The 26,788-nt window shown below is 36.4% G+C and overlaps 1 protein-coding gene and 1 pseudogene across 2 annotated transcripts in view; one reads left to right on the plus strand and one right to left on the minus strand.

Moving 5' to 3' along the window:
• LRBA (LPS responsive beige-like anchor protein) overlaps positions 1-26,788 on the plus strand; it is a 1,037,640-nt gene that overhangs the window by 115,003 nt on the left and 895,849 nt on the right. The gene's annotated exons all lie outside the window — the stretch shown is intronic.
• LOC143666245 (farnesyl pyrophosphate synthase pseudogene) lies at positions 14,153-15,210 on the minus strand (annotated as a pseudogene).

Below are 26,788 nucleotides of genomic sequence, written 5' to 3' on the forward strand. Positions count from 1 at the left end.
CCCTCCCTTCCATATAAATTTGCTTATTGGTTTTTCTATTTCTGCAAAATAAGTTGTTGGAATTTTGATTGGTGTTGCGTTGAATCTGTAAATCAATTTAGGTAGGACTGACATCTTAACTATATTTAGTCTTCCAATCCATGAACACGGTATGCCCTTCCATCTATTTAGGTCTTCTGTGATTTCTTTTAGCAGTTTTTTTGTAGTTTTCTTTATATAGGCTTTTTGTCTCTTTAGTTAAATTTATTCATAGGTATTTTATTCTTTTAGTTGCAATTGTAAATGGGATTCGTTTCTTGATTTCCCCCTCCGCTTGTTCATTGCTAGTGTATAGAAATGCTACAGATTTTTGAATGTTGATTTTGTAACTTGCTACTTTGCTGTACTCATTTATTAGCTCTAGTAGTTTTGTTGTGGATTTTTCCGGGTTTTCGACGTATAGTATCATATCGTCTGCAAACAGTGATAGTTTTACTTCTTCCTTTCCAATTTTGATGCCTTGTATTTCTTTTTCTTGTCTAATTGCTCTGGCTAGAACCTCCAACACAATGTTGAAAAATAGTGGTGATAGTGGACATCCTTGTCTTGTTCCTGATCTTAGGGGGAAAGTTTTCAATTTTTCCCCATTGAGGATGATATTAGCTGTGGGTTTTTCATATATTCCTTCTATCATTTTAAGGAAGTTCCCTTGTATTCCTATCTTTTGAAGTGTTTTCAACAGGAAAGGATGTTGAATCTTGTCAAATGCCTTCTCTGCATCAATTGAGATTATCATGTGATTTTTCTGTTTTGATTTGTTGATATGGTGTGTTATATTAATTGTTTTTCTTATGTTGAACCATCCTTGCATACCTGGGATGAATCCTCCTTGGTCATGATGTATAATTCTTTTAATGTGTTGTTGGATTCGATTTGCTAGAATTTTGTTCAGGATTTTTGCATCTATATTCATTAGAGAGATTGGTCTGTAGTTTTCTTTTTTTGTAATATCTTTGCCTGGTTTTGGTATGAGGGTGATGTTGGCTTCATAGAATGAATTAGGTAGCTTTCCCTCCACTTCAATTTTTTGAAGAGTTTGAGAAGAGTTGGTACTAATTCCTTCTGGAATGTTTGGTTGAATTCACCAAATTGTGAAGCCGTCTCGTCCTAGACTTTTCTTTTTAGGAAGCTTTTGAATGACTGATTCAATTTCTTTACTTGTGATTGGTTTGTTGAGGTCATCTATTTCTTCTTGAGTCAAAGTTGGTTGTTCATGCCTTTCCAGGAATCTGTCCATTTCATCTAAATTGTTGTATTTATTAGCGTAAAGTTATTCATAGTATCCTGTTATTACCTCCTTTATTTCTGTGAGGTCAGTGGTTATGTCTCCTCTTCCGTTTCTGATCTTATTTATTTGCATCCTCCCTCCTCTTCTTTTTGTCAATCTTGCTAAGGGCCCATAAATCTTGTTGATTTTCCCATAGAACCAAGTTCTGGTCTTATTGATTTTCTGTATTGTTTTCATGTTTTCAATTTCATTTATTTCTGCTGTAATCTTTGTTATTTCTTTCCTTTTGCTGGCTTTGGGGTTAGTTTGGTGTTCTTTCTCCAGTTCTTCTAAGTGGACAGTTAATTCCTGCATTTTTGCCTTTTTTTCTTTTCTGATATAGGCATTTAAGGCAATAAGTTTCCCTCTTAGCACTGCCTCTGCTGTGTCCCATAGGTTTTGATATGTTGTGTTTTCGTTTTCATTCGCCTCAAGATATTTACTAATTTTTCTTGCAATTTCTTCCTTGACCCACTCATTTTTTAAGAGTGTGTTGTTGAGCCTTCACGTGTTTGTGAATTTTCTGGCACTCCGCCTATTATTGATTTCCAACTTCATTCCTTTATGATCCGAGAAAGTGTTGTGTGTGAAATCAATCTTTTTAAATTTGTTAAGACTTGCTTTGTGACCCAGCATATGGTCTGTCTTTAAGAATGATCCATGAGCACTTGAGAAAAAGGTGTATCCTGCTGTTGTGGGATGTAATGTCTTATAAATGTCTGTTAAGTCTAGCTCATTTATAGTAATATTCAAATTCTCTATTTCTTTATTGATCCTCTGTCTAGATGTTCTGTCCATTGATGAGAGTGGTGAATTGAAGTCTCCAACTATTATGGTATATGTGTCTATTTCCCTTTTCAGTGTTTGCAGTGTATTCCTCACGTATTTTGGGGCATTCTGGTTCGGTGCAGAAATATTTATGATTGTTATGTCCTCTTGTTTAATTGTTCCTTTTATTAGTAGATAGTGTCCTTCTTTGTGTCTTTTAACTGTTTTACATTTGAAGTCTAATTTGTTGGATATTAATGTAGCTACTCTTGCTCTTTTCTGGTTGTTATTTGCATGAAATATCTTTTCCCAACCTTTCACTTTCAACCTATGTTTATCTTTGGGTCTAAGATGTGTTTCCTGTAGACAGCATATTGAAGGATCCTGTTTTTAAATCCATTCTGCCAGTCTATGCCTTTTGATTGGGGAATCCAGTCCATTAACGTTTAGTGTTATTACTGTTTGGATAATATTTTCCTCTACCATTTTGCCTTTTGTATTATATGTATCATATCTGATTTTCCTTCTTTCTACACTCTTCTCCATACCTCTCTCTTCTGTCTTTTTGTATCTGACTCTAGTGCTCCCTTTAGTATTTCTTGCAGTGCTGGTCTCTTGGTCACAAATTCTCTCAGTGACTTTTTGTCTGAAAATGTTTTAATTTCTCCCTCATTTTTGAAAGACAATTTTGCTGTATATAGAAGTCTTGGTTGGCAGTTTTTCTGTTTTAGTAATTTAAATATATCATCCCCCTGTCTTCTAGCTTCCATGGTTTCTGCTGAGAAATCTACATATAGTCTTATTGGGTTTCCCTTGTATGTGATGGATTGTTTTTCTCTTGCTGCTTTCAAGATCCTCTCTTTCTCTTTGACCTCTGACATTCTAACTAGTAAGTGTCTTGGAGAATGCCTATTTGGGTCTATTCTCTTTGGGGTGCGCTGCAGTTCTTGGATCTGTAATTTTAGGTCTTTCATAAGAGTTCGGAAATTTTCAGTGATAATTTCTTCCATTAATTTTTCTCCTCCTTTTCCCTTCTCTTCTCCGTCTGGGACACCCACAACACGTATATTTGTGCACTTCATATTATCATTCAGTTCCCTGATCCCCTGTTCAAATTTTTCCGTTCTTTTCCCTATAGTTTCTGTTTCTTTTTGGAATTCAGATGTTCCATCCTCCAATTCACTAATTCTAGCTTCTGTCTCTTTAAATCTACCATTGTAGATATCCATTGTTTTTTCCATCTTTTCTACTTTGTCCTTTACTCCCATAAGTTCTGTGATTTGTTTTTTCAGTTTTTCTATTTCTTCTTTTTGTTTAGCCCATGTCTTCTTCATGTCCTCCCTCAATTTATTGATTTGGTTTTTGAAGACCTTTTCCATTTCTGTTCATATATTCAGCATTAGTTGTCTCAGCTCCTGTATCTCATTTGAACTATTGGTTTGTTCCTTTGACTGGACCATGTCTTCAGTTTTCTGAGTGTGATCCGTTATCTTCTGCTGGCATCTGGGCATTTAGTCAGATTTCCCTGGGTGTGGGACCCAGCAGGTTCAAAGACTTTTCTGTGAAATCTCTGGGTTCTGTTTTTCTTATCCTGCCCAGTAGGTGGTGTTCGTGGCGTTCGTCTGTCTGCGGGTCCCACCAGTAAAAGATGCTGTGGCTCCTTTAACTTTGGAAAACTCTCGCTGTAGGGGAGGGTCACCAGCTGAAGCAGCTTGGGGGAGTTCCAATCTGAATCTCCCAGCTGGCCCGGGAATCCACGCGTGGGGAGGGTCGCTGGCCTCCACGGGTTGGGGGAGCGCCTGTCCAAATTTACCAGCCGACCCGGGGCACCAAGCGTGGTGGGGGCGCGCCGGCCTCCACTCTTGGGCGAGCGCCTGTCCAAATTTCCCAGCCTGCCTTGGTCGCCAAGTGTGGCGGGGGGGCGCCGGCCACTGCGGCTTGGGGGAGTGCCTATCCACCGTTCCCAGCCGGACCGGGAAGCCACGTGTTTGGAAAGGACCCCTGTCCCCGGTTTCCGCGGCTTGGGGGGGTCTCCGATTTAATTCTCCCAGCTGGTCCAGGAAGGAGTGGGGGAGGGACTCCGGCCGCCTGCCTCCCCGGCCCGGGGAAGCTTGCGCCCCTCGGTGATCTCACCGCAGCGGATTCTCCCAGCCAGTCAGCCGTTCCAGAATGGGGTACGCTGTCTTCTTGGTCTCTATCGTGGCTCCGGGAGCCGTTCTGTACCGTTTCTACTTCCCTAGTAGGTGTTCTGTAGGAGGAACTAAGACCCGCGTATCTTACTTAGCCGCCATCTTCTCCGGAAGTCTCGTGAGTGTTGGATTGGCTTTTAATAAAAGGTAATTTATTTAGCTATAAGTGTATAGTTCTTCAAAGTAAAGGCAGCTGACTTTCAACTGAGGTTTTTTCTTACATGGAACGGCACAGGGGATCTCTCCTGACCTTCTCTCCAGGCTTCTAGGTTTCAAAAACTTTCCCTGGGGTGATTCCTTTCTGCATCTCCAAAGGCCTAGGCTGAACTGCAAGTGGTGAGATGAGGTATTGCTGAGCTACTTGGGCTGTACTGCACTGAGCTCTCTTATTTAAGCATCCATCCAATTAAATTAAACATCATTGATTGCAGCAGGCACTCCCCCTAGCCAACCACAGGTGCAATCTGTGTTAGATGAGTTTCACATGCTAAAGGCTCATGTCTGCAGCAGAAGACCTAGGCACCCTCACATGGTGAAGCTGATACCTGAACCTAACTATCACACCTATATTCTAGATTCTGATGTTATGAGTTTGCTTATTCTAATTACTTCATATCTTTTTAAACATTTTTATTTTTATTTTTAGGGAAGGAAAGAAGGAAAATAAAGAAACAGAGAAAGAGAAAGAAAGAGGAAAAGGGATAAGAGAAAGAAGGGAGAGAAGAAGGGGGAAGGAGGGAGGGTAATGTGGACAGGAGAGTACCACATTCCCTATCTGTCCCCCAAATCTTCATCCAGATCATACTAGAGCAGAATATCAGAGAAAATTGCATTGAGTTTCCTTCTGGGATCCTATCACTTATTGGCCCATTATTCAGAGTAACTCATATTTGATTTGCCTGCACCTTGACATTGTCATCTTTACAGAGTCATAATATCAAAATTATACAGTATCTATCCTTTTGTGTCTGGCTTGTTTCCCACTGAAGGCTGGCTCCCAGTCATCCTTTGCTCTTCTGTCTCATGGCCAGACACATGGTGATGTCTACTGGTCCTTCTCTCTCGTGTTTTGTTGCTTTCACCTTCTGACTTCTGTGGCTTCCTTTCTGTTTTCTTTGAGTCCTCTCTCACCTTCTTTGGAGACTTTTCCTCTAAACCTCTCAGGGTCTTTTTCTGCATTTTATCCTCTGTTAAAGAGGTGGGCCACATCGCAAATGAAATAACCTGATTGAAAGCTTCTGCCTACAGTAGATTTATACCTACAGTAACAGATGAAAAGAACATATTTCTGGAGTACATAACAGCTTCAAACCAACAGACTATGTTAATGGACATACAGTGTTTAAATAGATGTAATTTGTGCAATAATAACATAAGGGAGGTGAGGTGTATAGGAACTGGCAATTGTAACCCCAAAGAAACTGCTAGAAAGTATACAGAAAAGGAAATGAGAAGGTAATTCAAAAGGAATTAAGGAAAAATCAATCGAGTGCAAAAGGTGGCAGTATTTGAGGAACTGAGGAACAAGAGGATAAAAGACATGTAAAACAAATAGCAAAACAGCCAAAGTTTAACCCCTATCAGTAATTATTTTAAATGGATTAAACTCTCCAATTTAAAGGGAGGGATTGACAGAATGGATTAAAAAAGAAAAATGATCCATCTATGTACTGTCTACAATAGACTTACTTTAAATGTGATGACAGAAATAGATGGAAAGGAAAAGGATGGAGAAAGATATTCCAGGCAAATCGTAACTCAAAGAGAGCTGTGCTAGCTAGGCCGATATCAGACAGAATAGATTTTACACCAAAAATTTTTGAAAGAGACATAAAAAGTCATTATATATTGATAATGGTGTCAGTTTATCAAGAAAATATAACAAATATAAACATATGTACGATACAAAAACATCCCAAAACGTATGAAGCAAACATAGAAAGAACTGAAGGGAGAAATATATAATCCTATGGTAATAATTGGAGACTGCAGTGCTCTAATTTCAATAATGAATAAAATACCTAAATAGATAATCAAAAACAAAATTGAGGCCTTGAGTGACACTATAAACCAACTTGCTCTAATGGACATGTATAGAACGCTCCATCAGCAACAGCAGAAGACACATTCTTCCTAGGTACACATGAAAAAATCTCCAAGTAGACAATTTGTTAAATTATAAAACAAGTCTCAATAAAATATGAAGAGTGAAATCATATACTGTGTCTTCTAGGACCACAGTGGAATGAAGCTAGAAATCAGTAACCAAAGAAAAACTGAAAAATTCACAAATATGTGGAAATTAAAGGACAAATTCTTAAACAACCAGTAAGTTAAAGGATGAAGCACAAGGAAAATAAGGAAATATTATGTGATGAATGAAAATGAAAAACACAACAAACAAAAATCTATGAGGTTTTGTATTAGAGTTCTCTAGAGAAACAGAATCAACAGGAAACACTTGCAAATATAAAATTTATGAAAGTGTTTCACGTGACCGTAGGAACGCAGAGTCCAAAATCCACAGGGCAGGCTGCGAAGCCGATGACTCCGATGGATGGCCTGGATGAACTCCACAGGAGAGGCTCACCAGCCAAAGCAGGAATGGAACCTGTCTCCTCTGAGTCTTCCTTAAAAGGCTTCCCATGATTGCATTTAGCATCACTAATTGCAGAAGACACTCTTCTTTGGCTGATTATAAATGGAACCAGCTGTGGATGTAGCTGACGTGATCATGACCTAATCCTATGAAATGTCCTCATTGCAACAGACAGGCCAGCGCTTGCCCAATCAGATGAACAGGTACCACAACTTGGCCAAGTTGACACCTGTCCCTAACCATGACAGGTTTTTTCTTGATTATCTCCTCTGAGAGCTCATTACTAGGGTATAAAAACACCATTGATTTTTGCCTGCTAATCTTGTAACCACTCGCTTAGCTGAAGTAACTTTGCTGTCATTTTTTTCTTGATTTTCTAAATATAAGATCATGTTATCTGCAAATAGTCTAAGTTTTACTTCTTCCTTTCAGATTTGGATGCCTTTAATTTCTTTTTCTTGCCTGATTGCTCCAGCTAGAACTTCTAGTACAGTGTTGATTAGCAGTGGTGACAGTGGGCATCCTTGTCTTGTTCCTAATCCTATAGGGAAAACTTTCAGTCTTTCACCATTAAGTACAATGTTAGCAGTGGGTTTTTCATATATTCCCTTTATCATGTTGAAGAGGGTCCTTCAATTCTAACCACTCAAATTTTTTTTTTTTTAATCAAGAAAGAACGCTGGATCTTGTAAAATGCTTTTTCTGCATCAGCAAGATGCTCCTATGGTTTTTTCCCTTTGAATTTGTTAATTGATGTATTACATCAGTTGATTTTCTTGTGATTAACCACCCTTGCATACCTGGAATAAAACCCACTTGTCCATGATGTATAATTTTTTCCAATAACCTGTTGGATTTGATTTGTGAATATATTGAGAATTTTTGCATCTGTATTCATTGGAAAGATTGGTGTGTAGTTTTATTTTTGTGTTGTGTCTTTATCAAGCTTTGGAATTAGTGTGATGTCAGCTTTATAGAATGAGTTAGGTAGTGTTTCCTCCTCTTCATTTTTTTTTGGAATAATTCGAGCAAGATTGGTATTAATTCTTGGAATGATTGATAAAATTTACCTGTGAAGCCATCTGGGCCTGGGCTTTTCTTTGTTGGGAGGTTTTTGAGGACTACTTGAATCTACTTGTAATTGGTTTGTTGAGGTCTTTTATTTCTTCTTGAGTTAGTATAGTTGTTTGTATGTTTCTAGGTAGTTGTCCATTTCATCTAAGTTGTCTAGTTTATATGCATACATTTGTTCATAGTAACTAGTTGTTCTAGTTTGCTAGCTGCTAGAACATGATATACCAGAAATGGTTTTTAAAAGAGAAAATTTGTTAAATTGTAAGTTTACAGTTCTGTGGCTGTGAAAATGTCCCAGTTAAAGCAAGTCTATAAAAATGTCCACATTAAGGCACCAACAAGAGGTTACCTTCACTGAAGAAAGGCTAATGAAGGTCAGGGTTTTCCTATCAACTGAAAAGGCACATGGAGAACATGGCAGTCTACTAGCTTTCTCTCCAGGCTTCTTGTTTCATGAAGCACCCTCAGGGGCATTTTCCTTCTTCATCTTCAAAGGTCTCTGGCTGTGTGGGTTCTTGTGGTTCTCCTGGTCTAGCCATGGTTCTTCTACTCTCTCCAAAATGTTTCCTCTTTTAAAGTTTTCCAGTAAAGTAATCTAGACCCACCAGAATGGGTGGAGTCACATCTCCCTCTAATCAAAGTTAACACCTTGGGCAATTCACATCTATGGCAGATAATCTAATCAAGCCCCCAACCCATAGTGCTGAATAGGGATTAAAAGAAATGGTTACTCTCACAAGATTGGATCAGGATTAAAGCATGGATTTTTCTATGCTACATAATCTTTTCAAGCCAGCACAATAGTTATGACCTTTTTTATTTCTTCAGGGTCTATGGGAATGCAATGCCCCCACTTCCTTTTCTGAATTTATTTATTTGCAGCTTCTCTCTTTTTAAATTTGTCAGTCTAGCTAATAGCTTGTCATTTTTGTTGATCTTCTCAAAGTATCAACTTTTTTTCAAATTCTCAATTCATTAATTTCTGCTCTAATCTTTCTTTCCATCTGCTTACTTTGGAATTAGCTTGCTGTTTTTTTTTTTCTCTAGTTTCTCCAGATGTTCACTTGGTTCTTCAGTTTTAGCTCTTTGTTCCTTTTTCATGTAGGTGTTTGAGCGTATAAATTTCCTTCTCGGCACTGCCTTTGCTGCATGTGTACATTTTAATATACTGTGTTCTTGATTTTGTTTGTCTTGAGGTATTACTGCCATTGCCTGCAGTTTTTTTTTGACCTACTGTTAAAAGTGTATTGTTTAACCACTGTGTATTTGTGAACTTTCCAGTTCTCTGGCTATTATTGACTTACAGTTTTATTCCATTATAATCAGAGAAAGTGCTTTGTATAATTTAATTTTTTTTAAATTTACTGAGACCTATTTTGTTTCCCAGAATGTGATTAATCCTGGAAAATGTTCCAGGAGCACTTGAGAAGAATGTATAGTCTGCTGTTTTGGGGTGTCATGTTTTATATATGCCTATTAAGTCTAGTTTATTTTTATTATTTAAGTTCTCTATTTCCTTATTGATCCTCTGTTTAGATGTTTTATCTATTGAAGAGAGTGGTGTGCTGAGGTCTCCCACTGTTATTGTAGAAATGACTATTAATCCTTTGAGTTTTGCCTGTATTTGCCTTATGCATTTTAGAATACCTTGATTAGGTGCATAGTTATCTATATTATTATTTCTTTTTAGTGAATTGCCCCTTTTATTAATAAATCATGTCCTTCTTTGTCTCTTACAGCATTTTTGTATTTAAAGTATATTATTATATACTTTATAAATATTTTTCTGTAGCTTTGTTTGGGTAACTGCTTGTGTGGAATATCTTTTTCAACTCTCAGCCTATTTGTGTCTTGGGATCTAAGATGAGCTTCTTGTAAACAGCTTATATATGGATCATATATATATATATATTTTTTTTTCCATCCATTCTGCCAATTTTTGCTTTTGATTGGGGAGTTTAAGCCATTACCATTCAATGTTATTATGTAAAAAGCAGTACTTAGTGATAATCTTCCTTTCTGTATTCTCCACCAAGCGTCTCTCTCTCCTTACTTTTCATTTCAGCCAACAGAACTCCCTTTAGTATTTCTTGTATGGCAGGTCTCTTATTATCAAACTCTCTCAGCTTCTGTTTATCTGTGAATATTTGAAACTCTCCCATTTTTAAAGGACAACTTTTTGAATAAAGAATTCTTGGCTTGCAGTTTTTCTCTCAGTATCTTAAATATATTGTACCACTGCCTTCTTGCCTCCATGGTTTGTGATGAGAAATGAGCACTTAGTCTTGTGTGGCTTCCCTTTATGTGGTGAATCACTTTTCTTTTTGCTTTTAGAACTCTTTGTCTTTGGCATTTGACAGTCTTTATTGTCATGTATCTTGGGGTGGGTCTATTTGAATTTATTCTGTTTGGAGTACTTTGGGCTTCTTGATTTGCTTATTTATGTATTTTATAAGGTTTGGGAAATTTTCGGCCATCATTTCCTCAGCTATTCTTCCTGGTGTTTTTTCCTTCTCTTCTCCTTCTGGAACTCCATGATGCATATGCTTTTGTGCTTTTTGTTGTTAATCATTTCCTTGCGACCTTGCTCAAGTTTTTGCTTTCTTCTCTCCAGCTCTTCTTTTGTCTGTTTGAATTAGGATGCTCTGTCTTCTAGCTTGCCAATCCTTTTTTCTGCCTCTTCAAATCTGCTATTGTATATCTATAGTGTATTGTTAATTTAATCTACAGTGACTTTCATTTCCATAAGATCTGTTATTTTTCTGTGTATTCTTTCAAATTCATCTTTATGATCACCCATTGTCTTTTTAATATCCTTTAGCCATCTTTTTAAATTGTTTGAACAGCTTTGTCCCAAATTCTGTTTCTACTCTGAGTTTTTAATTGTTCCTTTGAGTGAGTCATATCTTCTGGATTTTTAGTATGCCTTATGATTTTTTTGCTGATATCTGGTCATTTCATTATCTTAGTGAGTTTATTTTGAAGGTCAGTTCCTCTCCCTTGTCTAGAATTCTTCGTTAGTTGGGTTTTATATTAAGGTACTTCTTTGACAGTTGGATGTCAGTATATCCCAGCCACAATATGGCCAGGTACCCATGCAGCGGGTATGGGAGACCCAGTGGTCCCTGGGAAAGTTTCTGGAAAGACCCTTCAAAGCCCTGCTTTTCCCCTGCCCAGCTGATCACACTTTTCGGTTACCTATTTTCCTCAGCCTTATGAAGGCTGGCTGTTAGGGCTTTTCTCCAGATCTTGCTTCAAGCAGTTCTAACAGTGGTGCCTGGTGGCATCTGACCAGGAGGTGCTGAAACTGTGGAACCCCATGTTCTTTCTTTTCTGTCCAATATCTGGTTCAGTGTTGAGCTGTGTCCCTCTGTACTTGGGGCAGAGGTTTCTTTCAGCTGTATCAGCCTACAGCTGCTCCCCATAGGCAGTGATCGGGCCACTTGTTGCTTCTTCCCCAGAGGGTGTGGGATGGGCACTAGGAGCTTTGTTGGGATTACTCATAGTCTCTGATCACGGTTTCTCAATCTCTTTGTCCCACACTTTTCTGGGCATTATACTGATTTCTGGTCCCTGAAACCCAAGACAGTTGATTTGGACTGTTTCTTCTTGGATATTTGCTACAAAAAAGAGTTTTGCTGTTTCCTTCCTACTCCTTCATTTTAGAAGCTCCCTTGCCATGTTTTAATTGGCTTATTTGTTTTTCTTTTTTCTTTACTTTTCTTTTTCACATGGGCAGGCACTGGAAATTGAACCTGGCGCTCTGGGAATCAAACCCGGGTCTCTGGCATGGCAGGCGAAAACTCTGCCACTGAGCCACCGTGGACCATCCGGTTTGTTTGTTTTTTTATTATTAAAATCAATAATAAAAAGGGTTATTTTTATAGTCTAAATACAAGTCCCTTATTATGTATATGGTTTGCAAATATTTTCTATCATTCTGTTCCTTGACTTTCACTTTCTTGATAGTGACCTTGCACAGTAGTTTTAAATTTTTATGAAATCCAGTTTATCTATTTTTTCTTTTGAGGATTGTGCTTATTGTGTCATATCTTAGTATGTATTATAAAATCCAAGGTTTTGAAGTTTTACCCCTATGTTTTCTTTTAAGAGTTTTGTATTTTATCTCATATTTAGATCTTTGATCCACTTTGATTTAATTTTATAAATGATATTAACAAAGGATCCAATTTCATTCTTTTTAATGTGGCCATGTAAAAATTTATTTTTCCTCAAAATTGGACCTTGAGAGTCTTCAGAGCATATACTAAATTTTACTATTTTAGCTTTCACTGATTTATCTATGTTTCAAAGTAATTTTAAAGCATTGAATGAATGAGAAAGCTAGGGATACTAAAGTAATAAGTTAAATTGTATGTGATGCTGTGGTTTTAAACAGTTATAAATACATGATGAAACTCAAATATTGAAGTAATTTATTCAAACATGGAATGCATGACATTTTGCTAACTCTTTCATATCTTATGATGTTTTGATTCCGAGTAATGTAAGTTGAGTGGGCTTTCTGACTGGTTGTAACATAGTGATAGATTTCTGAGTTTTAAAATATGTAACTGCTACAAATCACTAGCTTGCTAGATTGAACTAGCAAGGCAGTATTTACTGTATATGCAGATTTTAAAAGGTTCTATGTTTGAAGGTTTCAGTGATTTATTAGGCTTCGGGGAACGCATGAATCTGAACTTGTAATGGATTTAGAGAATTTCATTTCCTGTTTGACGTTTCAGGTTTGCATATTTATCCTATAATGGGAGAATTAGATCTGATTCAATAGGGCATATGGTTAGCTTTATTTGTTATCAATATATGCTTAATCATTTTTAGTTATGTGGCAAACTTTTAGGTGTAGGGTAAGAGATTTAATATACCACTATTCTTTTATTATTTTTGCCTGGGGTAGGGATTGAGAGAGTGTTAAAGAAATTGGTACTGTGTGTTTTTAGTTGAATTCAGAATTTATTTTTGTTAGGGTTGCCTTACCCTTCAATTTGGCTTTCATTTTCTACCAAGTAGAGTTTCATTTAGTTTAATATAATCTTCTTTTCAAGGACAAGTGACCTTGAAGAAGTGGAAGAATTCTTCTTATTACTAACTCACACTTCATATGCAGTTATTTTCTTTAGTATTTAACTTATTTGAGATAATAACAAATTCACATGCAGTTGCAAAAAATATGCAGAGACCCTTTTTACCCTTTACCCAATTTCCCTAAGGAAACATCTTGCAAAACTATAGTACAGTGTTGACATTGATACAATCAATGTACAGAACATTTCCATCATACAGAGATTCTTCATGTTGTGCTTTTATAGTCATACCCATTTGCCTCTTACCCTCAGCCTTCCTTAAACCTTGACAATCATTAATTTGTTCTTCATTTCTATAATTTTGCCAATTTAAGAACCAGAACCACCTCTTGAGACAGTTTCTGCCTATTCTCTCTGGGTGCTTTTGGTGGACATTTGAATTTTGCTGTCCTTAGCCCGCTATCTTCCTGGATATTCTCCCTTAAGAATTTTGTATAAATGGAATCATATAACCTTTTGGGCTTCTTTCACTCAGCACAATTTACTGGCGATTCATCTGGATTATTGTGTGCATTAATAGTTTGTTCCTTTTTATTGTTGGGTAGTATTTCATGGTATGGATGTATCATAGTTTGTTTAACCATGGGTTTGTTGAAGACCATCTCTCTTTTCTGTTTTGTTAGCTACTATACATAAAGCAGCTATGAGTATTTGTGTATAGGTTTTTGAGTTGGTAAGCATTTTTGTTCCCACTAGCAACATATGAGTGATTCAGTTTCTCCATACTGCCATTGCACCTTTATTTGGTGTTGTCACTATTTTTTATTTTATCCATTCTGGTAGATGTGTAGTGTGATCTCATCTGGTGTTAATTTGCTTTTCCTAATGGCTAATGATGCTGAACATCCTTTTATGTGATTATCTGTATATCCTCTTTGGTAAAATGTCTCTTCATGTCTTTGGTACATTTTCTAATTGAACTGCCTTTTTTTTTTAAATCTCATTTTGAGAATTCTTTATATGTTTATTCTTTATACTTTTGCTTTTTTGAGTCTGTGGCTTGCAACATTTTTCTCCCAGTCTATAGCTTGTCTTTTCATCCTCTTTTTTTTTTTGACCTGAGACTAATTTATTAAGAGCCTTTCCTCCCTACCCTCACAGTCTTGGGTCACTTTTTCCACTTGTAGATCTTGTTCACCAGCCCCAAGAAGATAGTCGGGGGCAGGGGCTCAGAAAGCTGCTTCATGAGACCCAGAAAGTGGCTGTAACTATCTTCCTCATACTGCGTCAAGACAACTGGCAGCTCCAGCTTTGTGTGCAGTGCCTTCACCTGTTCCACCTTCTCAGTCTCCTTTTGCTTGTGATTCTCCTGTAGGATCTGGTGCTGTTCCAGAGAGGCCTGTTGCAGACATTGAACCACCAGCCAGTTGCACTTGTCTTGGATGTCAGTACCAAACTTGGTAGTTACACTGGGGTCCCCAAAAAGGTCAAAGTAATCATCCAGAATCCCAAAGAACTCTCCCATCTCCAGAAGGATCTTCTTGGCATTGGCAAACTCTTTCGCCCTGTCATTGCCCACCATATACATGGCATCAACTACAGGAAGATAGAAGGAGTAGAAAGCTGTCTTGTACTAGACAATAGATTTGAACCTCTCTTCAGAGACTCTGCCAAGATCCACATTGTTCTGACGGACTGTAATGAGGTCCAGAGTTTATCTGATCTAAGTCTGATAGAAAACCTACAGGAATAGCTCAGTCAGGTTCAGATAATAGGGCTGCTCCCTGCAGTAGAGCTTCAGCAGACTGTAGGTACATGCTTCCAGCAACATGGTGTAACTAATGGAATCCAAACCTATGCCTGGCTTCTGATACCAGCAGGACTGTCCCTTTTGGGTAAAGGATGAATCCATGATGTTCTCTGACACCAGGAAAAAAGCTTGGAGCAGTTTCATACACCAGCCCTCGGTCAGGGCCCACTGGAGACTGTCAACATCCTGCTTCTTTGGCTCTTCCATCTCCTGGAAAAGTGCCAGCACTGCCAAACCCTGATTGTACTTGCCTCCAATGGCACTGTACTCTAGGATCTCCCTGAGCTGGGCAATAGCATCTCCTGTGTCTGGGTGCCCCATATCATCCTTGGTTAGCACCTTGAGAATCTGGGAGAAGTGCTGGATGAAATTCTGCTTTTCTTGGGCATAAAATCAGATTTCTTGTCTCCGTTCATTCTGAGAGAGGGGTAAAGTGCTCTGTTCCTAGATTCTGGTTCTTGCTTTGTCTTTTCATCCTGTTAACAGGATCTTTTGGAGTGTAAAAGTTTTAAATTTTGTTGAAGTATAGTTGATCAAATTTTCTATTATGGGTCATTCTTTGATGTTGAGCCCTAAATAATAGAGATTTTCTAGGTTTTCTTCCCTAAAAGCTTCATAGTTTTATACCTTACAGTTAAATCTGTGACCCATTTTTAGTTAATGTTTTTATAAGGTGTGTGACTTAGGTTTGCCTATGGATGTCTAGTTGCTCTAGCACCATTTGATGAAAAGTACCATTCCTTTATTGAATTTCTTTTGTACCTTTATCAAAACTCATTTGAGCATGTTTTTGTGGTTTTATTTCTGGGCTGTATTCTGTTTCATTGATTTATGTGTCTAGTTCTCCACTGATACCTTACTGTCAGGTTTCTATAGCTATATGTCTTGAGATCAAACAGGCTGATTCCTTCCCATTTATTATCTTTCAAGATTGTTTTAGCTGTTCGAATTCCTTTGCCTTCCCATATAAGTTATCTGTAAATTATCTTACTAGAATTTTTCTAGTATTTGTGTTAAATTTGTATATTAATTTGGGGAAGATTGATGTCTACTGTATTGAGTCTCTCAATTGGTGAACACAATATCTCTCTCCATTGATATGATCTTTGATTCTTTCATTAGAATTTTGTAGTTTTCAGGAGACAAGTCCTATCTGTACATGTTTGCTTAGATTCACACCATAGTATTTTTTTTAAGCAAATATAAATGGTAGTATAGTTTTACTTGCATTGTCCACATGTTCATTGCTAGGATATAGAAATACAGTTGGTTTTTATATGTTTACCTTGCGTTCTGTGGCCTTGTTGGACTCACTTATTAGTTCTAGCTTTTTTCCCCCAATTCCTTCAGATATCCTTTGTAGACAATCATGTTATTTGCAAGTGGGCACAGTTTTATTTCTTCTTTTCTGACCTGCATGACCTTTATTTCTTTATTTTGCCTAATTGTCATGGCTGGAACTTTCAGCACTGTGTTGAATAAGACTGTATACATCCTTGCTTTGTTCCTGATCTTATGGGAGGGAGCATTTAGTTTTTCATCCTTAAGTGTGTTAGCTGTAGGTTTTATGTAGATGCTTTTTATTAAGTTGAAAAAGTTTCTCTTTATTCCTAGTTTATTCCTAGTTTTCATTATGAAATGGGTGTTGGTTTTTGTCAAATGCTTTTTCTGTACCAATTGAGATGATCACCTGGTTTTTCTTCTTTAGCCTGTTAATATGGTGGACTACACTGATTGATTTTTGAATATGGAAACTGTTGCATCCCTGGAATAAAATCCACTTGGGCATGTTGTTTAACTCTTTTTATGTATTGCTGAATTTAATTTGCCAGTATTTTATTAAGGATTTTTCTGTCTGTCTGTTTTTTTTCAAATTAAGTGTTTTAAATAGCGCCTCATATTCCTTGTACTTAATTCCCCACTCACCCTTGATTTTTTGGTTTGACTTTTTAAAATGATGTTTATTATTAGGACTAGTGTTTCCATGGGGTGTTACATTAAAATGACACCCCCCCCCACACACACACAGCAGAGGTAAAATGTTTCATTGTAATTTTAGTTCCATACCCAAAACACATCTTTGTTTGATCTGTGGAAACTGATTCCATTGTTGAATTTTTTTCTTTACATAGCATATGTTCTTTTCTTCTGGTTTGACATATACATGTTTCATTAAATGCAGCATATACTGTAAATTTCTGACAGGGTCGTGTAGGAACATCAGGTAAGAAACCTTGAATAATAGCTTTCAAATACACAATGGTAGTTCTCGCTATTGAGTATTTCTCAACTTTTGATTTCCCTCTGACCTGTGTAAACAGTGTTGCCATCTTTGAAGGTTTGTAAGCATTTGACTTTCTAGGTCTTTACCCTGTTGTTGGTTACTCTTTTCTTCTAAGTCTTTTATCTGTCTTTTCTGGATGTCTTTTTTATCTTCTAAGTCTCAAATTCTCTGATGGGCTTCCAGTAGGAGCTCCATTCTCTCCTGAAGAATCTGACAGTTATATTCTCTGCTCTTTCTCATCATCTATCACTGTAACTGCTGTCCTTAGCTCCTCTTGCAGTTTTTCACTTAACAGTTCACTAAACTTCTTAACAGTTCACTTAAACAGTTTTTTTTGCTGCAGAGTATTGTACAAATTGGCTTCCAGTTCCTGGATTCTCATGTATGCTTGGTTGAGTGCTTATTTTCTATAATCTAGTTCTTCCTCCAGGTAGCCTTTGATTTTGCAGAATTACCTATTAACGTTCAAAGTTATTACCATCTTATCCTTTGGTTTTTATTTGTCAGATCTATTTCTCTCTCCCTCTCTTTTTATCCTTTAAGTTACCCTTACTAATACTTTTCAGTTCTGTGCCCTCCTCCAGATCTGTCTCTCCTGTCTTTTCTTTTCACTTGGCAGACCTCCCTCTAATAGTTTTCAGCAGACTGGTCTCTTGTTAATAATTTCTCAGCTTCTATTTATCTGTGACTATTTTAAACTTTCTGTCATTTTTGAGAGACAAGTTTCCTGGATAGAGAATTCCTTCCTGGCTGTTTTTCTCTTTCAGTACCTGCATGATGTCTGATGAGAATCATTACTTAGTCTTATTTGGCTTCCCTCGTATTTGGTGAATGGCTTTTTTCTCTTGCTGCTTTCAGAATTTTCTCCTTTGGCGTTTGACAATCTGATGAGAACTACTAAAGGGATTTATAAAGCTATATGTTTTAGGGTTGTGTCTGTTTGGATTTATTCTGTTTGAGTACGTTGGTCTTTTTGGATTTGCCTATTTATATCTTTTATAAAGATTGTGAAATTTTCAGCCATTATTTCTTCGAATATTCTTCCTGGCCCTTTTCGCATTGCCTTCTCCTTCTGAGACAACTGTATGCATATGTTTGTGTGTTTTGTGTTGTCAGTCATTTCCTTGAGACTCTGTTAAAGTTTTTCTATTTTTTTTTCCATTTATTCTTTTGACGGTTTGAATTTGGTTGATCTGTATTCTAGTTGGCTGATTCTTTCTTCTCCCTTTTCACATCTGCTGTTGTGGTCTCCAGTGTGCTTTTAATTTCATGCACAGTGTCTTTTTTCTCATAATAGCTGTTATTTTTTTATCCTTTCAAATTCTTATTTATGATCTTCTAGTGTCTTAATATTCTTGATCTCTTCATACACATTTTCCTTCATTTCTTTTAATTGATTCAGGAGATTTGTTTGCACATCTTTGATTAATTGTCCCAGATTCTGTCTCTCCTTTGACTTTTCAATTTGTTCCTTTGGGCCATTTCTTCTTGAGTTTTGGTATGCTTTGTGGATATTTTGCTGATATCTGGTTGTCTGATTATCTTGATGGGTCTGTTTTGAAGGATGGTTTATCTCTTTTGTTTAGTATTTAGTTTTTACCTTGGTTAGTTTAAGATACTGATTTGATAGTTGGACCATTCTGTGTTTGTCAGCCAAAACAGGGTCAGGTACCTGTGTAGGGGGTATAGACTAGCTTTCATGGGCCTGGGGTAGTATCTAGAGAGGCTCTGAAAAATCCTGCAATTTCCCTTGCCCTTTCTGGCTTGCTTAGCAGATGGCACTGTTAAATGACTTCATCCTCAGAAGCTGTTCACCTCGTCCAACTCTTTTGCATCAGATCTGGCAGGGCTGAACCTAAGGGGTTCACATGCTCTAATTTCACCACCAAAATCTGGCACAGTGTGAGCTTCTATCCCCTCCTGTACTTGCAATAGAGGATTCTCATAGCTGCCCCAGTTGTAGCTTTCTCCCAGGCAAAGATCAGGCTGCCCAATGCACTTTCCCCCACAGGTGTGGAATGAGCACCAGGACCTACGGCTGGAATTATAATCTCAGTTCACATTTTCTCAAACTCTTTGCCCTCGCTGACCTGGGCTTCGAGATATTCTCCTCTGTCCCTGGGGTCCCTGGGGTCCCCTAACAGTTGTTCTGGTTAGTTTCTGACTGGCTATTTGTGCTTTGGGAAAGATTCTGTTGTTCCCTCCCTAATCCTCCATTTTGGAAACTCCCCCTTATTGCTCTTTTACATTCTGCCCTCCCCAGCATTTTAAGTCCTTTTAGGTCCCTGGGAATTGTTTCTGTGTCTGGATATAGGCTGGGATCTGTCTCACTGCTGGGAGAGATTTTATAGTCTGTGTTTCTGTGCCAGGTCGGTGGGATCCCAACTGCTGCCTCTGGGCACTACTCAAGTTGAGTGAGACTGAGGTAGGAGAAGGGTAGAGGATCACCTGGTGTGGGATGGAAATTTCTAATCTGATATTTTTCTTTTTCTTTGATTCAGCATTTGTGGGATCCGCCAATCTTTACCTTTCTCCAGAGTTTTGAACCAGTGAGAATTGTTTTTTTGCAGTGCATCTGGGGAGAAATTTCTAGTAGCTGTTTTACAGTGCCATGTTGATTCTTTTTTTTTAATCTTGTCTTTTTTTCCCATGTCTATGACATGAAATAGCTTCTGAATCATCTATCTTATAATTTTATAGTATCATGTTCTTGAGGACCTAATGTTACTGTTAGTGTTTCTTAAGCGCTTCTGTGTTTTTTTTTCTCATATGTTGTAATTTTGGATTGTGAGTTTCTTTTCATTGGGATATTATTTGAGATAATCTTGTGCTTCTTGTGACCCTCTAGACTAATTTTACCTATCCTTCTGCTAGCTTCTCTATCTTTAACATATGACCATTTACAGTTTTTTGTTGTGAAATGCATCAGATATACTGGAGATATATGTATGCAAATGTCCTTTAAGAATATATATCCATACAGCTAACAAAATATCAAGATTTTAGAAGCCCTTTCTCCCTTTCAGAAAAATTATCTTTATCCTTAATTTTGTGTGTCTCATACCTTTCTTTTCAAGCAAATCGTTTATGACTTATGTTTGTATCCCTGAACAACTTATTGTTTATTTTTATAAAAATTGAGTACCAGTAACAAACCTATTTTTGTGAGGAAAGTGCACTTTGTTGTCTCTGTTAAGTGAAGGCTCTGGGAGAAGGTAAGCTGAACAGAGAATCTCTGTATAATGGTCTGACTTTTCTAAGATATGTTGTTTTGTTCTAAAGAAGATTTGTTTTTGTTCTGTAAATAATTTTTCATCGTTATTGTACATGTACAGATATAGCTATATTTGAGGTATTTTATTGATATTCCTAAAAGAATACAAATAAACTTTAACTTTTAAACATTGAAAAACAAAACTAAGCAATGTTCAGCCAATCCCTGATCCATTTTGTGAACTTTGCTCTCCAGAATGTTGTTATATAAGGAACAATGGTGATAGTCCTTTCTGGTTTTTTTTTCTGTGAAAAATAACATGTATACAAAAAAGCAATAAATTTCAAAGCACATCACAACAATTAGTTGTAGAATAGATTTCAGAGTTTGGTATGGGTTGCAATTCCACAATTTTAGATTTTTATTTCTAGCTGCTCTAAGATACTGGAGACTAAAAGATCAATATAATGATACAGCAATCATACTCATTTGTTAAACCCTTCCTTTGCTGTATAACTCTACCATCACCTTTGATCTTTCTCCCACTCTTTAGGGGTATTTGAGCTATGATGGTTCTAACTTTTTCATGTTGGAAGGGGTGTCAATAATGTGGGGTAGGGAGATGGGATCTAGCTGATGTTCTGGAGAGGCTGGGCCCTCTAGGTTTTAGGAGTTGTGTTGTCCAGGGACCCATCTGGAGGTTGTAGGTTTCTGGAAAGTTACCCTAGTGTATGGAACCTTTGTAGAATTTTATATATTGCCCTAGGTGTTCTTTAGGATTGGCTAGAATGGTTTTGTTGGGGTAGCAGTGTCTAACTGAACTTTGCCTAAGAAGGACTTCCAGAGTAGCCTCTTGGCTCTATTTGAACTCTCTCAGCTACTGTTACCTTATTAGTTACCCTTCTTCTCCCCCTTGGTCAGGATGGCATTGTTGATCTCACGGTGCCAGGTCCAGGCCCATCCCTGGGAGTCATCGCCCATGCCTCCAGGGAGACTTTCACCCCTGGATGTCATGTCCCACATAGCAGGGATGCCACTGATTTCACTTGCAGAGTTGGATTTAGAGAGAGAGAGAGGCCACATTTGATCAATAAAAGAGGTTCTCTGGGGGTAACTCTTAGGCATATTATAGGTAGGCTAAGCGTCTCTGCTGCATGGCTAAGCTTCACAAGAGCAAGCCTCAAGATCAAGGACTTGGCCTATTGATTTGGGTGCCAGTAATGTTTGATGCAATATCAGGGTTTTCCCCAGTGATAATGTTTTTTTTTTTTTGCATGGGCAGGCACCAGGAATCGAACCCAGGTCTTTAGCATGGCAGGCGAGAACTCTGCCTGCTGAGCCACTGTGGCCTACTCTCCCGGTGGTAAATTTTAATAGTTCCATATTCTTTCTCCCATCCCTCTAGAGACTTTGCCAATACTTTTTGATTATCAGCTTAATATATTCTGAGATATATCTAGGCGTCACATTAAGCTGTACAGGATTAAAGGCCCTCCTTCTTATTCTGGGCTCCCTGTGTTTGGATTGTTTAAATGTTCTCTCTAGATAGTTTGCTTTTCTAAGATTTTATGAAAACTCTTCCTTGGAAAGTTAGTGTGCATTCTCAAAAATCAACCACAGAAACTGGTGATACAGACCAGTTACACGGCAAGAATACAGTCAGGGGAGTCGGCTGCTCTGAGACTTTTGTTTCTAAACCTTTTCAGACCCTACCTCCAGCTTTCAGAATTTGGTGGATTAATACCTGCTCTAGTAGTAGAGGTGGGAATGTGGATAAGTAACTTCAAAGGGTTTTAATTTTTTTCAGTTTCTGAAATAATATTCTGTTAATATTAACATACATATATTGGTCACGATAGAGGTTTTCAGTGACATAATAGACCCCCAGTAACAGTTGTTTAATCAAGGTAGAAGTATATTTGTCTTTCAGTGAAAGTCTGGTTAGTTAAGTAATCTTGGGCTACTGTAGCAATTTTATAATTGTCAGGATTCATGTTCATTTTGCTCCTTTATCTTCAACATGAGGCTTACAGCTTTAATTTGAAGATGACTGCTCCCACTTTTGACATTATTTCTGATGGAGGAAAGTTGCATAGATGGGTCACATTCCTTCCTTTAAAAGGAAATACCCAGAGGTTGCACACATTACTGCCTGTTCTGAATGGTCCCAACTTGGTCACATGGTTAGTGAATTCAAGGGAAGCTAGGAAGTGAGGTCTTTTTCCTGGAACCCATGTGCCCTGCTAGAAACTGTATGACTTTGGAAGAAGGAGAAAATATGAATTGGGAGACAGTGCAGTCTGTGCCACAGCATTATAATTTCTCCCTAACATAATCCTTTTACTATGTTTCTAGTGACTGTAAACATGTTCAGGAACATAGTCATTTAGAACCAAATTCTTAGGGGAAAATTGGATACTTTGGGATTGGAATGTTAAGAAAATCAGTATTTTTGAAGAATTAAGGTAAATTAAAAAACTTATTTTTTATTTAGTTCATTTTCTCATTTTTACAAATGAATAGCCATGTACAGAGAAAAAGTGGCTTGTCTCAAAAAATAGAATATATCTATCTTGGGACAGAAACTATATATTTGTATTGTGCTCAATGTTTTTATACTATTCTTTCTCTTACCCCATGTTAGTAGAAAAATTTTGCAAGTTCTCACTGTGTTTGCAAGTTCACTGTGTGAAAATATAGGTCTCATTTGAAGAATTAGAATTTCCTGAACTACGTCTTTCTAGTTTTAAAAATTTATAAAGAGAATTAATTTGTTCTTTGCGTGTTTTTTGGTGTTCTGAAAATACAGTTTAGGTTTGGTGACTAATTTAAATTTATTTGATATTTTATTAATATATACCAGAAGAAAAACAATCATTATACCCAGTTAAAGACCTAATATAGAACTTGTGAAAGTTTATTTGAATTCTTTGAATAATATGCTTTAAAATTTCTATACTCTTGTATATTAAACTGTAACCTGTAGAAAACATGTTATGCCACCCTGTAGGTTGCTATAAAAATTGTTTATGAAATTCAGGCCAAGACTAAAATATGTTGAAATGGAGATCTTTGAAAAATGTTCTATATAGCAAAGGAGACCAAATCATGCTAAAATGCAGAAAAAGACTATACATCAGTTTCCAGGCTACATTATTCAAAAAAATACAACCATAAAAAAGGTAATAAGATTACACTTTCACATTTCATGGCTAGTAAAGTGCATTAGACTGCTCAGATATTCATAACTTACTGTGACATTTGGGAAGATTACATTTTGTAGTGCAGAGCCATTACTATAGCTCAGATAATAACTAGCCAATGTCTGAACCTGTATTATGATCCTTGTCATTGAAAACAAATTTGTATTTTGAAGGTTGATCAGCTTCAAATAACTATTAGAAAGGGTTAACATGACATACGGTAGACCCTGTGCATGGTTTTTAGGTATAATAGATATGCATACATATAGTATATCAAATATGTCACACATTTGTATGTACCGATTTCTGTCATCAATTTTCTCCTTGAAAGGCATATTTTATGATATTTAAAGCAATGAAGAAATATTTAAAACACCTATCTGGATGCTGCTCTTACAATATAAACTCAATTTAAAAGCTGATGAAATATTTGGGATATTTTTGGAAATTACTTTCAAAAATTAATTCGGTAACTCGTGCAGGGGTGGTTATTGATGGTGATACACACAGATCAAAATGAAGGATTGGTGTAAGTAATATTAAGGTGAAGGTAAGGTCTCTTAAGTTAGTTGCAGCTACGTTTTTGACCTATTTAGATATGTATGAAGGATATATAATTGTTGGAAGACATTTTCACATTAATACTCTCTCCTGATTTTATTTTCTTTGCAGTAAACTACTCTAAATAAATTGCTCTAAAATAAATTGCAGCTGTGTATATGTATTTAAAAGAGCATCTAATTGTATTCACTGGGAAAGGATTGCCTCTGTCTTCTCTAAAATATTCCTGAAGAGTTTGTATTTGCTATTTGAACCTAAATAACTTTCAAAACATATTTTCCCTCTCAGCTTTTCCTTCACTAGCAAGTTAACTATTTTACATTTACTATGTATTATCATATATTGTATTATGAGATTCTTCGTGTATTATGGCATTGGAGCATTTTTTTTGCATGTGGAGGAGTATTGTTTATTTCTCTACTTTTCTGAGTGTTTGCAAATCTTTCCCACACCTTGTCAGTTTTCTTTATGCCTGAGGATTTTCTCCTTAATTTTACATTCTACCTCCTCTGTGGACTAGTGGCTCTCCCAAATTTTCTTCCAGAGAATATTGGTATTCTTAGAGCTGGACCAGAATTTTTTTCTGCTAAAATTGATTAAAAATTATGTTTACCAATTTTTCAAAGTTAAATTAATGGAAAGGATTATCTCAGTTTTGATTTTTTCCCATTAACTTTACTTAAATCTTTGGCATCTGATATTGATGGTTTCTGTCCAAATTTAATAAAAGATAATGTTCACTTAACACAATTATATTTTTAACTAGATTACCATATTGCATTCTGGAAACATATTATCAAGAATATATGAAATTCACATGTAATTTGTACATTATATTTTAAAAATAACTGAATTTTGTATAGTAAATATTTTATTTAGTAAATTTCTTCCATTTATATTATTCATCATTTGTACTTCTTTTGTGAATTAACTGTTCACGTCTTCCTAATATTTTTCTTTCCCCAAACGAAAATACCTTAATAATTTCCTCATACACTTTTTATTTCTGTAAGCTATTATTGATTTTTTTCCTCATTGAGAATTTCTTATATCTTGTTGCTTCAAATTTAACTTCAGTTCTTTTGACTTATCTGGAGTTTATTTTGTCATATGGTATGAACTAAGGATATAACCCTAATTTTTTAAAAATAAAAATTGTCATAGATCTATTTAATGATTGAGATGCCAGTTTAATCGTGTTTTGAATTTATTTTTCAACTTTTTTTATTATGAAATATATATACAAAAAAGCAACAAATCTCCAAGAACATTTTAACAAGTACTTATAGAACAAATTTTAAAGTTTGGTATGGGTTACAGTTCCACGATTTTTTGGTTTTTCTTCTAGCTCCTCCAAGACACTGGAGACCAACAGGATTGATTCAGTAGTCATACTCATTTGTCAAATCCTATCTTTTCTGTTACACTCCTCCTTCTCTCTAAATAAAAATATATATAAAAGTAGTAGATTTCAAAGTATATCACAACAAATAGTTGTAGAAAAGATTTCAGAGTTTGATATGGGTTACATTTCCATAATTTTAGGTTTTTATTTCTAGCTGCTCTAAGATACTGGTATTTATTTCTAGCTGTTCTAACATACAAGTAATTGTTATGTTAGTGTCCCTGATTTTTTCTAATAGCTCACAGTTTTCATAATTAATGTTTTACTATTTTCTAAAATGATTCTTTACTTGCCCCATACTTCCTTTTGTATAGAATTTTCTTGGGCTATTTTCACGTGTTTAATTTCCCAACTGAAATGTAAAACGTTCAAGTTCAGAAAAAATCTCACTGGGATATTTAATAGTATTGTTCTGAATTATATATTAATTTTTGGAAAATTAGCAACTTAACAGGATTTGATATTCCTCTCCAGACAGGATATGTCTCTGCATTTATCAAAATCTTTCTTCAGGCACCTTAGAAAAGTTTTATATTTCTTGTGTATATGTATATGTGTGTGTGTGTGTGTGTGTATGTGTAGATGCACATTATTATTTTAAAGTTAGATTTATTGATGTATAATTCAATACAGTGAATTTTACCCTTTTTTGGTATACTCTTCCATGAGGTTTTTTTTTTAACTTTTTATTTTGAAATACTTTGAAATTTGTAGGATAGCTACAACTACAATAAAAACCCCATACAGATAACTCTATTTACCCCTATGCCCAGAACCACCAATTTTAACATTTTGCTGTCTTTGCTGCTATCGTTCCTTCCTTCCTTCCTTCCTTCCATCCGTCCATCCATCCATCCGTCTGTTCATTCATCAACCCATTTTCTGACCAGTGGAAAGTGGGTTGTTACGTTATGCTGCTTGAACACTTCATACTGCTCTGTATATTTCTTTAGAACAAGGATATTCACTTATGAAGTCACCTTTAGTGTAATTAACAAGTTCAAGAAATTTTAAATTGATGTAAAACTTATGATCTATATTCCAATTTTTTCCTGATATATCAATATCATCCCTTTGAGGCTTTTCTCCTGATGCTAGATCCCACCCAGAATCATCTGTTACGTTTAATTGTCACAATATCTTTAATTGCATTTTCTTTCTTTTTTTTCTAATTGTGCAACATATATAGACAAATTTTCCCATATCAACCACTTCCAAGTCTACCAATATGTAGTACTCTCACCACCTTCCATTATTAAAACTTTTCCATCTCCCCAGACAGAAACTCTATGTGCATTATGCATTAACTCTTCATTGTCCCAGCCCC

This window comes from Tamandua tetradactyla, chromosome 22, assembly GCF_023851605.1.
Source record: "Tamandua tetradactyla isolate mTamTet1 chromosome 22, mTamTet1.pri, whole genome shotgun sequence".
NCBI lineage: Eukaryota > Metazoa > Chordata > Mammalia > Pilosa > Myrmecophagidae > Tamandua > Tamandua tetradactyla.